At 41.4% G+C, this 17,845-nt stretch overlaps 1 protein-coding gene across 1 annotated transcript in view; it reads left to right on the top strand.

Annotated features, from left to right (window-relative positions):
• Nucleotides 1-17,845, top strand: part of TNFSF4 (TNF superfamily member 4) — a 122,273-nt gene that overhangs the window by 46,565 nt on the left and 57,863 nt on the right. The gene's annotated exons all lie outside the window — the stretch shown is intronic.

Raw genomic sequence — 17,845 nt, 5'->3', positions numbered from 1 at the left:
CTTTAAAATGTTAATATTTACAATATAGTAGGGATTATATAATTTTTAACTAAACGTTACAAAAATTTTGGATGTCAATTTAAATATGTGTGAGGAGAGAACATAATTTTTAAAACTTCTTTTAGAAGAGCCTTCTATGTTGCCTGATAAAGAACAGCTCAATCATATGTATCCCTAAGCATCAAAGTGTTCTTCAAAGCAGAAGAAAGCTGAAAACAAATTAAATAGCCATCAGTAGGGGAATGGTTAAGTGTATTGTGGTACATCCATATGTTGGAAACTATGGATATACTAAAAAATCATGTTATCAAAGGATACTTAATATCAAGGAGCCAGGTCAGAGTGTCAATCTTGATTCTGGTTTGATCTGCTTTGGAGTTTTCCTGAATGAAAAAAAAAAGTATATAATCACATGTTTGGCAGAAGCCTCTCTCACAGGTATATGCTGATGTAATAAATAATTTGGCTGGCCTTTGCCCTTATTCCTGGGAGATAGCCTCTAAACCCTTGGAATAAAAATTTGGCTGGCTTTTATCCCTGGTTACTGGAAGTAGCGTTTAAATCCTTGGAATTTCTCAAATAATAAGAATATCTTTGTTATTCATGGTGGACCCTGATAGTTTGTGCTAGTGAGATGACTCAGGATGAGAAGCTGGCCATGTCAGAAAGACAAACCAGGTGAATAGAGGTTGGGACTTTGAGCCACAGTGATATCAGCCTGACATCCGGGGAGGGAATGTTAGGCTGGAGATTGAATTCAGCTACATAGATGGTAATTTGATCAATCATGCCCATGTAATGAAATCTCAGTTAAAAACCCTAGGCACTGAAGCTCGGCTTAGCTTCCCTGGTTGGCAAATACTCTATGTATTGTCGTAGATGATGTGCTGGGAAGGTAATGCTGCAGTTGGTGTCAAGGGTATATCATCTCGCCAGCACTATGTCATAATTTAGTTGACAGAGGTCTAGATAGCTTTTCCCTCTAACTAGGTTTTACACTGGTCCATTACATTGATGACTTTTGCTAATTGGACCAAGTGAGCAAGAAATAGCAACTACTCTAGACTTATTGGTAAAACATTTGCAGGTCAGACTGTGGGAAATAAATCCAATAAAAGTTCATGGACAGTCGACCTCAGTGAAAATCGTAGGGGCCCAGTGGTGTGGGCCATGTCAAAATGTTCTTTCTAAGGTGAAACATAAGTTGTTGCATCTGGCTCATCCTAAAATCAAAAAGAGGCACAATGCTTAGTGAGTCTCTTTGGATTTTGAAGGCAGTATACTCATTTGGGTGTGCTACTCTGACCCATTTACTGAGTGACTCAAAAGGCTTCTAGTTTTTAGTGGAGCCCAGAATAAGAGAATGCTCTGCAACAAGTCCAGGCTGCTATGCAAGCTGCTTTACCACTTGGGCCATTTGATCCAGCAGATTCAGTGATGCTTGGAGTGTCAGTGGCAGATACGGATCCAGATTGGAGCCTTTGGCCGGCTCTTATTGGTAAATCACAGCTAGTTCCTTAGTTTCTTAGGATTTTATAGCAAAGCTGTGCCATCCTCTGTGGATAACTTCTCTCCTTTTGAGAAATAGTTCTTGGCCTGCCACTGGGCCTTAGTAGAGACTGAACATTTAACCATGAGCCATCAAGTTACCATGTGATCTGAGCTGTCCACCATGCATCTTCCCACCAAGCCCAAAAGTGGGGTATGCACATCAGCACTGGATCATTGAGTGGAAGTGGTATATATGTCATTGGGCCTGAGGAGGCCCTGAAGGCACAAGTTATATGAAGAAGTGGCCCAAATGCCCATGGTCTCCACTCCTGCTACACTGCCTCTCTCTCCCAGCCTGCACATATAATCTCATGGGGAGTTCCCTGTGATCAGTTGACAGAATAAGAAGAGCCTTAGGCCTGGTTTACAGATGGTTCTGTATGATATACAGGCAGCATCTGAAAGTGGACACCTGTAATATACAGCTGCTTTCTAGGACATCCCTGAAGGACAGTGGTAAAGAGAAATCCTCCCAGTTGGCAGAACTTTGAGTAGTGCATCTGGTTGTTCACTTTACTTAGGTGGTATAGCCAGATGTGCAATTATATACTGATTCATGGACTGTGGCCAGTGGTTTGGCTGGATGGTTAGGGACTTGGAATGAACATATTAAAAAATTGGTGACAAGGAAATTTGGGGAAAGGTATGTGGATAGACCTCTCTGAATGGGCAAAAGATATGAAGATATTTGTGTCCAAGGGAATGCTCATCAAAGGGTGAACTCAGCAGAGGAGTTTTTTTTTAGTAATCAAGTGGTTAGGATGACCCATTCTGCGGATAACCATCAGCCTCTTCCCCTAGCCACTCTTGTCATCACCCAATTGACTCATGAACAAAGTGGCCTTTTTTTTTTTTTTTTTTTTTTTTGCGGTACACGGGCCTCTCACTGTTGTGGCCCCTCCTGTTGTGGAGCACAGGCTCTGGACGCACAGGCTTAGTGGCCATGGCTCATGGGCCCAGCCGCTACACGGCATGTGGGATCTTCCCGGACTGGGGCACGAACCCGCGTCCCCTGCATTGGCAGGGGGACTCTCAACAACTGTGCCACCAGGGAAGCCCCAAAGTGGCCATTTTTGAGACAGGGTTGGAGGTGATGCTAGCTCAGCAACATAGGCTTTCACTCACCAAAGCTGACCTGGCTATGGCCACAACTGAATGCAGTGGCTAACACGGAGTCCCAATATGGCGCAGTTCCCCAAGGTGATAGGATAACTATCTGGTGACAGGTTGATTATATTGGACCACTCCCATCATGTAAAGGGCCATGTTTTGTTCTTATTTAAATGGGCACTTACTCTGGATATGGATATGGATTTGGCTTCCTTGCCTAAGTTGTCATCCATGGAGTTACAGAATGCCTATCCATTGTCATGGTATTCCACACAGTATTACTTCTGTTCAGGGAACTCATTCCACAGAAAATGAAGTGTGACAATGGGCCCATGTTCATGGCATTCAGTACTCTTAACATGTTCCACATTATCCTGAAGTAGCTGGCTTGAGAGAATGGTGGAATGGACTTTTGAAGAACTAGTTATATAGTACTAGCTAGGTGATAATACCTTGCTAGGCTGGGGCAGGGTTCTCCAGAAGATTATATATGCTCTGAATCAGTGTCCAATATATGGTGCTGTTTCTTCCACAGCCAGATTTCACAGTCCAGGAATCAAGGGGTGGATATGGGAGTGGCGCTACTCACCATTACCACATAACAGTCCTTATTGACATTTTGTTCCTCATAGAGTGTAAGAGGGATATGTCTACATTCAGACCATATATGCATTGTTGTAGTCCCCCAAGGCCCACTCATCTAATGGACCCAGGTGGCTGCCCCAAGTGAGTGCACCCGGAAACCTCACTGATTCCAAATACCTTCCCGTCCTAGAATGTAGTTCTTCTGATGGGTATTGACATATCCTACTTTAATCACCATAGTAATTTAAAATCACCATAGTAATTTCCAGAAGGGCCCTGCCCCATGTGAGCATCCCTTAATAGCCAAGTTTTTCATTGCTCTTCTGCCTGACCATATAGTCAGGCCATTGGTCACAACTGATGGGGTTCAGGGTAGGCTGCCCCAAGATGTGCCTCTTGGCACGTGGATTATTTTGAGCTGAAAACAGGCAAGGCCCAAAAGACTCAGGAAGAATCTTTGAGCTTCTTCCCCATTACTGCCTAAAAGAGTTTAAGATAGGAGGGCTATCCCAGGAAGGAGCTATTACAGTAAATAACTATAGAAAAGTATGAACTAGGTGTGGTAGACAGGGAGGAACCTAGCAAGGCCTGTTTGATCTAAGTTCTCTCTGTGGCCCATTGTCTGCCTCGGCCCAGCAAATATTTGTTTACCCAACATTAACTCTTTTAATCTTCCTATGAATTACCTTACTTCCCTTTGAAGTCCCAGACCCCTACCTCCTTTGCCTTAGTCCAGAATAGTATATGTACCTCATCTCGCCTTGCTGTCTTTGGAATTCTTCATGCTTATTTGGATTCCCTTATATATATAATAAATTTGATTTTCTCTTGTTAATCTGCCTTATGTCATTTTAATTGCCAGCCAAAAGAACTAAGAGGGGAAATGGGAAATTCCCCTCCCCCACAATTGGTGGAGTCAACAGAATACGTCACTGGCTGGCAGCATCTGGCTGATAAACTGCTTCCTCCTGAAGACTGCTACAGATTAAGAGATCCTGGGACGTCTGGCAAGGGCTGGCAGAAGGTAAAATTTCTTACCATTGTCAGCCTCCCAGAATCTCAGTCTGCAGGGTCTGTTGGAGCGAAAGTGGTGAGAATCTTTTTTCTCTCTCTAAATTTAGATTAGCAGTTGAAAATATTTGGGGAGCTAGTTCCTTGGACTCAGCAACTCTTTGGAAATTTGGTGGAGCACTCTTGGTTGGTTGATCCTTTTCCTCACTATCTTTCTTTGTCTCTGTCTATTGTGTTATTTGTCATAAGAAGGAAATTCCATCCGGTAAGATGCAGGCACAGGCCCTATAAGCCTGTTGTCTGGACTTGCCCTGGAGTCTGGCGAGTTTGTGGATCTCACCAGACTGGCGTCTATTTAGACAGACTTTGCTGAGGATTAATATGCACATGAGGTAAAAGCTATGCTCAGGGATATCTTGGAAGCCGCAGCCACACCATTGGTGGGCACGAATCGAGCATTTGACAGCTATTAGGGTATTTACCACCTCAAGAAGGCACCCATGAAAGGATAAGTTGGTCAAGGAATGGGTTAGATGGACGCTAGGTCACCTGCCAAGTTCAAGAAAATTTCCATGCAGTGAGATACTCTGTAAAACATCACATACTCCCCAACCTTGTGACTCATTCCTCTTAGGCATTAGTGTGGCTCCAAGAAACCCAGGACTTAGCTAAAGCTGTTAATCTGCATATAAGAAAAAAACAAAACAGATAAGGTTTTTCCTTCTGTCTTATTATATGTCCCGAAGAGCTTTGTGTTTTAACCAATGAGAAAACTCTCTTGGGTCTCTGCCATCTGGAAGGTGAACTTACTGGGGTGCATCTGGTGGCCAGTTGAATAGACTGGGGTTCTGAGACATGAAGTTACAAACAGCACTCTCTTTGTCCAGCTGTACTAACTCTCAGGGAGTTTGTCATAAGGGGACTTAGTCAATACGGGGCCTCTGTTGTCTCTACCTTTGTTGCTTATTAGTGCTGGAATAGTCCATTCCAGTAGAACCTTCCTGGTGCCATAAATTAGTGGGTTTGTGGCTAGAGGTGCCGCACATTTTTGTGGGAGACCAGAGATGCCATTTTCAGGACACCATACTTAATGCCTGTGCAACAAAGGCCTTTACTTTCTTAGAGTATTGTGTGGAGTGAACCTTTGGATCATGGGGACTACATCATCTGTGTTCCCGCCAGGGATAGCTCCTGTGTCCATAGTAAGATTTATTCTAAGCCTGGAAGATACCTCTGGGTCTTTCCATAAATAGGCTTATTGGATTGAGTCACTATTGGGATAAGTACACTAATGAAGATCTTGCTCATCAATGGCCAGATGACAGATCTTTTGAATTGGAAAAACTTCTATATTTGAAAAGTTTTTTAGAGAGCTCTCATTCCATGCAGCTGCCTTATTGGTATTTATGGGAAGATCAAATTGAAAAGAAAACCCAAAGAAGTATAATGGCTAGCCTCAGGGAATCCCTTAATAAAATGAAAGAACAAAAGTCAGAATAAAAATTAAAAGCCAAATATGACATAAATTCCCCTTTTCCTCCCTCCTATATTCCCCTGTATCCCCAACTCCCTGTTCCTGACCCTCAAGAAGATCTGGACCTCTGGCTCCCTGGTTTAAAATGCCTCACCTCAAAATCCTCAGCCATTTCCCTTAGATCCTAAGACTCTGGCTTCTCCAGAAAACATCCAGCTGCCTATTTTAACTTCCTTTTCCTTAAAATTAGAGAGGGTACTCAGGCCTGACCTCCAAGCTAAGGGCATACAGGTCACTTGTGTAAATGCTGATAGCCAGGAAGTCAGTTTAGTAGATATAGCCAGGAAGGCTCATTTTGCTGTGCCTTATGACTCTTACTACTTCCCGGGGCTCTATAATCAGGCCCTGCCAGCTTCAGAAATTTATGTGCAATGTCCCTTGCTGATGTATCCAAGACTCCAAGACCGCTACCACAGAGAATTCATGTCCCTTGAACAGAAGCTGATCTTTTAAATTATAAAATGGTCTTACCTCCACTGTCAGAAGATCCTACAAAATTCAGAGAGGAATTAGAAAGATTAATGGCTATTCTTAAGCCCACTCACAGAGACCTTGACTGATTACTGTCGACTGAAAAAAAAAAAAAGCACAACTTAAAAGTTGAAAATTATGCTTTATTCACGGACCTTACTGAGGACTATAGCTTGGAATGGCAGCCTCTCAGATAGCTCTGAGGTACTGTTCCAAAGAGGTAGGGGAGGAACCAGGATATATAGGAGTTTTTGCTGAAAAAAAAAAAACCTCAAAAACGTGTAAGTTGGACATCCAAAGATTACTGCTAATCACGAAAAACAGACATCTCAAGTTAATAATTTCAGTGCTTTTCTGTGTACAGGAAGATGCAAGAGTCTGGGCTTAGTGAAATTATTCCTTTGATATGCACCTCAACTGTCTAGGACCAGTATCCTGTTTTTCTCCATCTTGAATCCCCTCCAGGTGCACCATGGTGAGGGCCACTTCAGTGGCTGATGGCTTTATGGCTGCAACATCCTTTGCTTGCTGAAATGGCAAGTGAAGTTCTTTGTCCACACTGCCTCCTTTTGGTCATAAATTCAACTGACGTTTGGGAGGCAGTTCATGACCAATTTTGTCCCACAGTGCTAAGGCTCATTCCCAGATCAGGTGAAGATTCTCTTGAAAGGTCACTCATGTGCTAATTTTTGAATTAGGCCCTGTTGATAATCTAAAATTCTCTGGATTGCCTTTTTTACTAGTCTCTTGTAATCCAGAAAATGTTTTCCACTGTTGCTTTTCCCCATATTTAGAGTTGTACTATTACCATTATTCTATGTAGAGTTATATACATATGGTCAACTGCCTCAAAATGTTTAGCCATAATTAATTTTGTCAGAGGCCTGGTTATACATTGGGTAATGCAGGAAACAATAATCTTATGAAACGGGATATAAGTAATACAGCTAGTAACGTTAATAAAGTCACAAGTAGGGGTTTAAGCCATGAGCTTCCAGAATCAAACCAGCTCCCTAAAAGATCACTAAGACTAGGAAGTGGATCACTTAAGGTAGCAATCTGATTTTTCATGTAGGTCATTAAATGCATTATATTGGAGGATTTGTCTGGTGTGAAAACACAGCATTTGGTTTGAATTACAGTAAGTCCCCTACATACGAACCTTCAAGTTGTGAACTTTCAAAGATGTGAACATGCATTCACATGTCCAGTCACATAAGTTAGTTCATATGTCTGGTGTTAGGTGCAACCCAGTATATTTCTGGTTTCCTGATCCAATCTGTTCCATGCTAATTGCTATCTTTAAGGGAAGTGATGTATTGGCATTTTTCATAAGACACCCAGCCTTATTTTCTAGTCTTATTAGGCTGATCATCTTTAGTATGATTTAATTTTAATGGGTGATGCAGAATGTACTTTGCCTATGTCAGTTGGATCAAGTGCTCATAATTCTTCAGGTACTAAGCCTAGCAAGTTTTCTTGTTCTGCATCAGTCACATCATGGATCACAAACATTATATGATGAAGGAAATATGATTGATCCTACAGATCTAAAAACATTTCCCACTTAGGAGTAAAAGAAATATGGGCTTTTTAAGTTTCTAATAAATCTCTACCTATCAGGTGAATACGGATACTTTCTACTAGGAAAAAGGAGTGCCTTCCTTTAAGTTCTCTTAAGCAAAATTCTGAAGGTAATGATTTAAGAACCTTAATAGGCATGTTAGAAACCCCTATCATTTGCTTTGAAGTATTACTGCAAGAGAGGGAGCCCTTGATTTTGATAGAGTTTGAAACTGAAAAGGTGGCCCCAATTAAGAATTTAATTGTTTCTCCTTGTATTTTCATTTCCACTTCTCCCAGGGTGTTAGAAAAGGAAAGATTCCCATTGTTCCCTTGGAGCAGCCTTATTCTTGTTTAGCTTGGATTTTCTGGTCTGAAATCCAGTTTTGCCCTCACAATCTTTTTTCATTTTTCTACGGTCCCTTCTCTGATGACCTGGTTTTTTACAGTAAAAGCAAATGCTAGGTTCCTTTGTCAGTCTTGGATAGAACGGAGATTTGTTAACCATTGACCGACCTTGATTACTTAATTGGTGCAATTAAAGGTTCATAATTTCTATAGATGTATTTCTCTCTTTCCTTTTAATGGTTTTGGAAAGTTGGTCGGTGTAATGGGGCCCATCGTAAATTGTGTCTTTTAATAGAGTAGCTAATTCCTCATCCATGCCTTCTAAAAAGGTGGAGGTGAGCAAAGGATCATTTTGGTGTTTAGAGAATGATTCAGGTGTCATGCCAGAATATTGTTTAAACGTTTTCTTGAACCTCTCATAATACTCTGGAATTGATTCATCTGGTTTTTGTTTACACTGCTCAGTCTTTATCCAGTCTATACAGATTTTGGAAAAAACTCTGGGAGGTCTGAGTAATTTATGAGCTAATTTCTTGCATTCAGCGTGAGCTGGTGGGCTATGTAAATCGAAATCATTAAGGGGTTTCCCCATCGTGCTTTCTCTATCCATTCCTTTGCTTTACTTTCAGAAACTAATAGCTGTATTAATTGATATCAATTGGAAAACCTGGGCTCATAGTTTCAGGTGGTTAATGAGAATTCCTTTGCAAATCCCAGTGAATCTTGACTAGTATTGGGAATTTTCTTTTCTTTTCTTTTTAAGATTGTTTTTGATGTGGACCATTTAAAATTTTTTATTTACTTATTGGCTCTGTGGGTCTTCGTTGCTGCACGTAGGCTTTCTGTAGTTGCGGTGAGTGGGGGCTACTCTTTGTTGCGGTGCGCGGGCTTCTCATTGCGGTGGCTTCTCTTGTTGCAGAGCACGGGCTCCAGTAGTTGCGGCACATGGGCTCAGTAGTTGTGGCTCATGGGCTTTAGAGTGCAGGCTCGGTAGTTGTGACGCATGGGCTTAGTTGCTCCACGGCATGTAGGATCTTCCCGGAGCAGGACTCGAACCCGTGTCTCCTGCATTGGCAGGCGGATTCTTAACCACTGTGCCACCAGGGAAGTCCCTGATGTGGACCATTTTTAAAGTCTTTATTGAATTTGTTACAGTATTGCTTCTGTTTTGTGTTTTGGTTTTTTGGCCTCAAGGCATGTGAGATCTTAGCTCCCCAATCAGGGATCGAACCCGCATTGGAAGGCAAAGTCTTAACCACTGGACCACCAGGGAAGTCCCAGGATTGGGAATTTTCTTAGCTTAAGTTCTGCTCGGGTCCAGGATGTATATGTAAGCATCAATGATGGTTCTCCTCTTCCGGTAGTAGGTTTCTTCTTAAAGGGAGCTATGCTTATTTCTGATTTTGTGTCCTCCTTTGCTGGGGGAGAGGAAGGAGCAGGAGGTGGGGGTGATGGAAGAGAGAAAGAGCATCTGGGTTAGGCAGTTCAGATAAAAGAGGATATAAAGGAGGAGAAGAGGGAGATACAGTGTTAATGTTAGTGGCTTTTAAAAAATTCCAATATTGTTTCAAGCAATTTTTTGTTGATTTCCTGCAGAAAAGTTATTTTATCATTTCCCCTTTTAGAAGCTTCTAAGTACCTACTGAACTAAGCATTCCATTCAGTCTGTTTGATTTTATGGCCAACTTTCTCTAGCTGTGTGTGAAAAAAAATTAGTTTTGGAATGTCAAAAGAGCCCCAATTTGGCCATTTTACGTTGCGATCTCCTTTAGTATGGTTTTCCCAATAAAGTAAGTATTTGCAAGTAAGAATTCCAAACGTACTGTATAGGAACCTGGCTGGGGTGTTAGCTGGAGGCTGACAATCTGTTGTTCCTTTTTCTTTTGTTTTGAAAGTTTTGTTCCCCATCCTGAGGTAGGTTTGTCCCACTAGATAAAATCACTAGTGATGATTGTGTGGTGGGCCAATGTGCTGTTTGTGAGTTTAACTCTTCTAGGTGTCACCCTAGAGTCATTTCAGCTCTCTTACTTACATGTCTCCGTTTCTCCCTTCTGTAGTCCATCGTGGGTGTTGAGATTACTGAGTGGCCAGCTCTTACGCATGTTCCTGGCAGATCAAGTTTTTGTTTTGTTTTGTTTTGTTTTTTGCGGTACGCGGGCCTCTCACTGTTGTGGCCTCTCCCGCTGCGGAGCACAGGCTCCAGACACGCAGGCTCAGTGGCCATGGCTCACGGGCCTAGCTGCTCTGCAGCATGTGGGATCTTCCCAGACCGGGGCACGAACCCATGTCCCCTGCATCAGCAGGCGGACTCTCAACCACTGCGCCACCAGGGAAGCCCCCGGAACATATGTATTGATAATTACTTTGAATGTAAATGGTTTGAATGCCCCAATCAAAAGACAGACTGGCTGAATGGATACAAAAGCAAGACCCATAAATATGCTGTCTGCAAGTGTCCCACTTCAGACCTAGGAACACAAACAGACTGAAAGTGAGGGGATGGAAAAAGATACTCCATGCAAATGGAAATCAAAAGGAAACTGGAGGGCTTCCCTGGTGGCGCAGTGGTTGAGGGTCCGCCTGCCGATGCGGGGGACACGGGTTCGTGCCCCGGTCTGGGAAGATCCCACGTGCCGCGGAGCGGCTGGGCCCGTGAGCCATGGCTGCTGAGCCTGCGCGTCCGGAGCCTGTGCTCTGCAAGGGGAGAGGCCACAGCAGTGAGAGGCCCGCCTACCGCAAAAAAAAAAAAAAAAAAAAAAAAAAAAAAAAAAAAAAAGGAAACTGGAGTAGCAGTACTTAGATAAAGTAGACTTTAAACAAGCCATTTTTAAAAATTTTATATTTTTGGGTGTGTTGGGTCTTCATTGCTGCATGTGGGCTTTCTCTAGTTGAGGCAAGCGGGGGTTACTCTTTGTTGCGGTGCTTGGGCTTCTCACTGTGGTGGCTTCTCATTGAGGAGCATGGGCTCTACTCTAGGCCTGTGGGCTCAGTAGTTGTGGCTCATGGGCTGTAGAGTGTAGGCTCGGTAGTTGCAGCTCATGGGCTTAGTTGCTCTGCAGCAGGTGGGATCTTCCCAGACCAGAGATCAAACCCATGTCCCCTTCATTGGCAGGAGGATTCTTAACCACTGTGCCACCAGGGAAGTCCCTAAAATAGACTTTAAAATAAAGACTGTTACAAGAGATAAGGAAGGATATGACATAATGATCAAGGGAACAATCCGAGAAGAAGATACAACAATTATAAATATTTATGCAGCCAATGTAGGAGCACCTCAGTACATAAGGCAAATGCTAACAGCCATAAAAGGGAGGGAAGATTGACAGTAACACAGTAATAGTAGGGGATGTTAACACCCCACTTACACCAATGGACAGATCATCCAGACAGAAAATAAATAAGGAAACACAAGCTTTGAATGACACAATAGAGCAGATAGGTTTAATTGATATTTATAGGACATTCCACCTGAAAGCAGCAGAATACACTTTCTTCTCAAGTACACATGGAACATTCTTCAGGATAGATCACATCTTGGGTCATAAATCAAGCTTCAGAAAATTCAAATTGTATCAAGCATCTTTTCTAGCCACAATGCTATGATGTTACAAATCAATCACAGGGAAAAAACTGTAAAAAACACAAACACACGGAGGCTAAATGGGGCACTGCTGAGTAATCAAGAGGTCACTGAAGAAATCAAAGAGGAACTAAACAAATACACAGAAACAACTGACAATGAAAACACGCTGGCCCCAAACCTATGGGATGCAGCAAAAGCAGTTCTAAGGGAAGTTTATAGCAATTTGGTCTCACCTCAAGAAGCAAGAAAATCTCAAATACACAATCTAATCTTACACCTAAAGCAACTAGAGAAAGGAGACCAACAACAACAACAAAAACCCCAAAGATATTAGAAGAAAAGAAATCATAAAGATCAGAGCAGAAATAAATGAAATAGAAATGAAAAAACAATAGCAAAAATCAATGAAACTAAAAGCTATTTCTTTGAGAAGATGAACAAAATTGATAAATCTTTAGCCAGACTCATCCAGACAAAAAGGGAGAGGACTCAGATCAATAAAATTAGAAATGAAAAAGGAGAAATTACAACTTAGACCTCAGAAATACAAAGGATCATAAGAGACTACTAAAAGCAACTATGTGACAATACAATGGACAACCTGGAATAAATGGACCAATTCTTGGAAAGGTACAACTTTCCAAGACTGAACCAGGAAGAAATAAAAAATATAAATAGGCCAATCACAAGTAATGAAATTGAAACTGTAATTTAAAATCTTCCAACAAAAAGAAGTTTAGGACCAGATGGCTTCACAGGAGAATTCTATCAAACATTTAGAGAAGAGCTAACACCCATCCTCCTCAAGCTCTTCCAAAAAATTGCAGAGGAAGGAACACTCCCCAAGTCCTTCTACAAGGCCACCATCACTCTGATACCAAAACCAGACAAAGATGTCACCAAAAAAATTACAGACAAATGTCACTGATGAACACAGATGCAAAAATCCTCAACAATATGCTAGCAATCTGAATCCAACAATACATTAAAAGGATGATACACCATGATCAAGTGGAATTTATCCCAGGGATGCAAGGATTCTTCAATATACTCAAATCAGTGTGATACACCATATTAACAAATTAAAGAATAAAAATCATACGATCATCTCAATAGATGCAAAAAAGCTTTTGACAAAATTCAACACCCATTTATGATAAAAACTCTCCAGAAAGTGGGCATAGTGGGAACCTACCTCAACATAATAAAGGCCATATATGACAAACCCACAGCAAACATCATTCTCAATGGTGAAAAACTGAAAACATTTTCTGTAAGATCAGGAACAAGACAAGGATGTCTACTCTCACCACTATTATTCAACGTAGTTTTGGAAGTCCTACCCATGGCAGTCAGAGAAGAAAAAGAAATAAAAGGAATACAAATTGGAAAAGAAGAAGCAAAACTGTCACTGTTTGCAGATGACATGGTACTATACATAGAAAATCCTAAAGATGCCACCAGAAAACTACTGGAACTAATCAATAAATTTGGCAAGGTTACAAGATACAAAATTAATGCACAGAAATCTCTTGCATTCCTATACACTAACAATGAAAAATCAGAAAGAGAAATTAAGGAAACAATCCCATTTACTGTTGCAAGAAAAAGAATGAAATGCCTAGGAATAAACCTACCTAAGGAGGTAAAAGACCTGTACTCAGAAAACTATGAAACACTGATGAAAGAAATCAAAGATGAGACAGACAAATGGAGAGATATACCATGTTCTTGGATTGGAAGAATCAACATTGTGAAAATGACTATACTACCCAATGCAATCTATAGATTCAGTGCAATCCCTATCTAGCTACCAATGGCATTTTTCACAGAATTAGAGCAAAAGATTTTACAATTTGTATGGAAACACAAAAGACCCTGAATAGCCAAAGTAATCTTGAGAAGGAGAAACAGAGGTGGAGGAATCAGCTTCCCCTACTTCCAACTATATGACAAAGCTTCAGTAATCAAGACAGTATGGTACTGGCACAAAAACAGAAATACAGATCAATGGTACCAGATAGCCCAGAGATAAACCCACACACCTATGGTCACTTAATCTGTGACAAAGGAGGCAAGAACATACAATGGAGAAAAGACAGTCTCTTCAAGAAGCGGTGCTGGGAAACTGCACAACTACATGTAAAAGAATGAAATTGGAACACTCCCTAACACCATACAAAAATAAACTCAAAATGGATTAGAGACCTAAATGTAAGACCGGACACTATAAAACTCTTAGTGGAAAACACAGGAAGAATGCTTTTGACATAAATCGCAGCAAGATCTTTTTTGATCCACCTCCTAGAGTAATGGAAATAAATACAAAGATAAACAAATGGGACCTAACTAAACTTAAAAGCTTTTGCACATCAACGGAAACCATAAACAAGATGAAAAGACAATGCTCAGAATGGGAGAAAATATTTGCAAATGAAGGAATGGACAAAGGATTAATCTCCAAAATACACAAGCAGCTCATGCAGCTCAGTATCAAAAAAACACAAAAACAACCCAATCACAAAATGAGTAGAAGACCTAAATAGACCTTTCTCCAAAGAAGACATACAGATGGCCAACAAACACATGAAAACATGCTGAACATCACTAATTATTAGAGAAATGCGGATCAAAACTATAATGAGGTATCATCTCACACTTGTCAGAATGGCCATCATCAAAAAATCTATAAGCAATAAATGCTGGAGAGGGTAAGAAAAGAAAATCCTCTTGCACTGTTGGTGGGAATGTAAATTGATACAGCCACTATGGAGAACAATATGGAGGTTACTCAAAAAACTAAAAATAGAAGTACCATATGATCCAGCAATCCCACTACTGGGCATATACCCAGAGAAAACCATAATTCAAAAAACACATGTACCCCAATGTTCATTGCGACACTATTTACAATAGCCAGGATATGGAAGCAACCTACACGTCCATCAACAGATAAATGGATAAAGAAGATGTGGCACATATACACAATGGAATATTACTCAGCCATAAAAAAGAAATAAATTGGGTCATTTATAGAGATATGGATGGACCTAGAGTTTGTCATACAGAGTGAAGTAAGTCAGAAAAATAAAAACAAGTATCATATATTAATGCATATATGTGGAATCTAGAAAAATGTACAGATGAACCTAGTTCCAGGGCATGAATAGAGACGTAGACATAGAGAACGGACGTGTGGACATAGGGTGGTGAGCAAGGGGAGGGTGGGATGAACTGGGAGATTAGGTTTGACATAAATACACTACCATGTGTAAAATAGTAGTGGGAAGCTGCGGTATAGCACAGGGAGCTCAGTTTGTGCTCTCTGATAACCTAGATGGGTGGGATGGGGGGTGAGTGGGAGGGAGGTCCAAGAGGGAGGGGATATATGTATACATATAGCTGATTCACTTCATTGTACAGCAGAAACTAACAGAACATTGTAAAGCAATTTTCCTCCAATAAAAAAAAATCAGCTGTGGTCTGTTTAGTCAGACTGGTGGCTTCCCATTTTGGCAATCCATTTACAAATACTTTTGTGGATCCTCCCTGGCTTTAAGAAATTCTTTACCTATGGCCCTCAGTTCCTTTGATCTAGAGAGACTCACTTACAGCCTCAGGGGGTCACAGTTCTAAAAGTAGCCATTTAATAGTGTCTTCGGGGTAGAAAGGCAATTCAGAAGATTACTAGAATGAGTACTCAAAATAAGGAAGAAAGAGGGGAGCAGTAAAGTTTTAGGTACCTTTTATATCATTAATCTTTCATTAGCCTTTTACAACCGATCTTTTTTTTTTAATTAAAAATTGTTTTATTTTTGGCTGCGTTGGATTTTTGTCGCTGCATGTGGGCTTTCTCTAGTTGCGGCAAGCAGGGGCTACTCTTTGCGACACACAGGCTTCTCATTGCGGTGGCTTCTTGTTGGGGAACATTGGCTCTAGGTGTGCAGGCTCAGTTGCTCCGCAGCATGTGGGATCTTCCTGGACCAGGGCTCAAACCCGTGTCCCCTGCAGTGGCAGGCAGATTCTTAACCACTGCACCACCAGGGAAGTCCCTACAACAGATCTTTAAATGAGGCTCTTTGGGAATTTTGAAGCCTTTGGGGACTTCCGCATACCAATTAAAATAGATACAATAGTTTAAGATGAGAGCTTTCTAAAATTTTAATGATTTAGATGTTTCTCCAATTCAAAGGATCCAAGGAGCTAGACTTAACAAATATTTTTCCCTGCTAATCTAAGACAAAAACACTTAGCACTGTTGTTTCCAGTAGACTCTGCAAGGCACAGATCCAAAAGACTGCCAGCTTTAACTGCATGCTCAAAATTGTTTTGGAGTGCCAGAAGAACCCCATCTTGGCCGTTTTAGGGCCTGATTTCCTTTAATTCTCAATTAAGTGCTTGCAAGCATACATAAACCCAGCTGGTATTCCTGTAGGTGGCTGTTTGCGTGGGAGTTGTTTGACTTTTGAGGCACAATTTCCCAGTATTAATTTCATAGCCCAATTCAGATATGAGATATGAGATATAATCTGAACAATTTTCTGAGGAGAGCATGGTGGATCACATGTGTGCTGCTTCTGAGTCAAATTCCTCAAGGAGTTATACTTGGGTCAATTCAACATCTTTTACACGGCTTGGTTTCTCCCTGTGACAGTTTAAAACCATCATGGGTGGCTAGAGCGCTAGGTTATTCCTGTCTGTGGTGCTGCCGGGAGGAACTGTATTTACTTATTCTTCGGAGCTGAATAATTTAAGTCTCTCATTTCACTAGCAAAAGTTTTGTTCAGACCATGTATCAACTCATTTTTTTTGGATTAAGGCAAATTTAACAAAAATCCAGCCCCCTATGTTTCCCTGGGCCTCTTGCCCAGACCCCTTAAGGGTCCTGGCCTAGGAAATGCACCAGTGCCCCTTAAGACTCCACATCTTAAGCAAAATAGCTTGAATAACATTTTCAGGATCATCACTCAAACAATGAGTACCTGAGGAGTACGGAGAAACTGGTGAGGCTCAGTGGGCCCATGCTGGTACCAACTGCCAGTTCCGGGTAGATGCCAGGTGCCTTCTGGTGGATATCTTTGATATCCTGCCAACTGCACCATGCATGTTGACAAAAAATCAGTAGATGTGAGAAAGAAATGGGAAATTTTTTTTTTTTTTTTTTTTTTTTTTTCTTTTTGCGGTATGCGGGCCTCTCACTGTTGTGGCCTCTCCCGTTGCGGAGCACAGGCTCCGGATGCGCAGGCCCAGCGGCCATGGCTCACGGGCCCAGCCGCTCCGCGGCATATGGGATCCTCCCAGACCGGGGCACGAACCCGTATCCCCTGCATCGGCAGGCGGACTCTCAACCACTGCGCCACCAGGGAGGCCCGGGAAATTTTATTTGAGCCAAATTGAGGATTATAACTTGGGAACAGCATCTCAGAAAACTCTGAGAGCTATATTGCCCATTAGAAGTCAAGGGACAGTTATATAGTTTTTTTGAGACAGAGGGCTGTACATTAAATGATGTATTATTGATAGTTTACAAAATCAGATCTAAGGGTCATTGTAGCCTGTATAAGATCAAGAAGGAATGTTATCTTTTAAGTTGTCGTCTTGTTGATGCTAGGACAATGTTACTCTTTAGGGTTAAGGAGGTCTATTTCTGCCAATGGACGAGGTTTGGTCAATGTCTAATGCAGATACACAATGCACAGTGGAGGGTAGAGAAGAGGCCAGAGGGCAGAGAAATTTTTTTATGTTTAAATTTTTCTCGTCTTGCCATAAAATATGAATTTTATTTCACAAAACCTTCCCAGACCTTGCCCTGTTCATCTCTCCCTTTGGCTGGTTCCAGTTTGTATCCTTTTGCTATAATAATACTTTAATCATAAATATAGTAGTGTTCTGAGTTTTGTGAATTGTTCTAGTGAATTATCAAACCTGAGGGGGTAGTGGGAATCCCCAAATTTGTAGACACTTGGTCAGAAGTGAAGGTGGCCTGGAGACCTCTGCACTTACAGCTGGTATCTGAAATGAGGGCAGTCTTGTGAAGGACTGTGCCCTTCACCTGTGAAGTTTGGTCCAACTCCAGGTGGCTGACGTCA

This window comes from Mesoplodon bidens (genome assembly GCF_964165515.1).
Source record: "Mesoplodon bidens genome assembly, chromosome: 2".
Taxonomy (NCBI): Eukaryota; Metazoa; Chordata; class Mammalia; order Artiodactyla; family Ziphiidae; genus Mesoplodon; species Mesoplodon bidens.
Note: the sequence above shows the minus strand (reverse complement) of the source record. Positions and strands in the feature narration are given on the sequence as shown.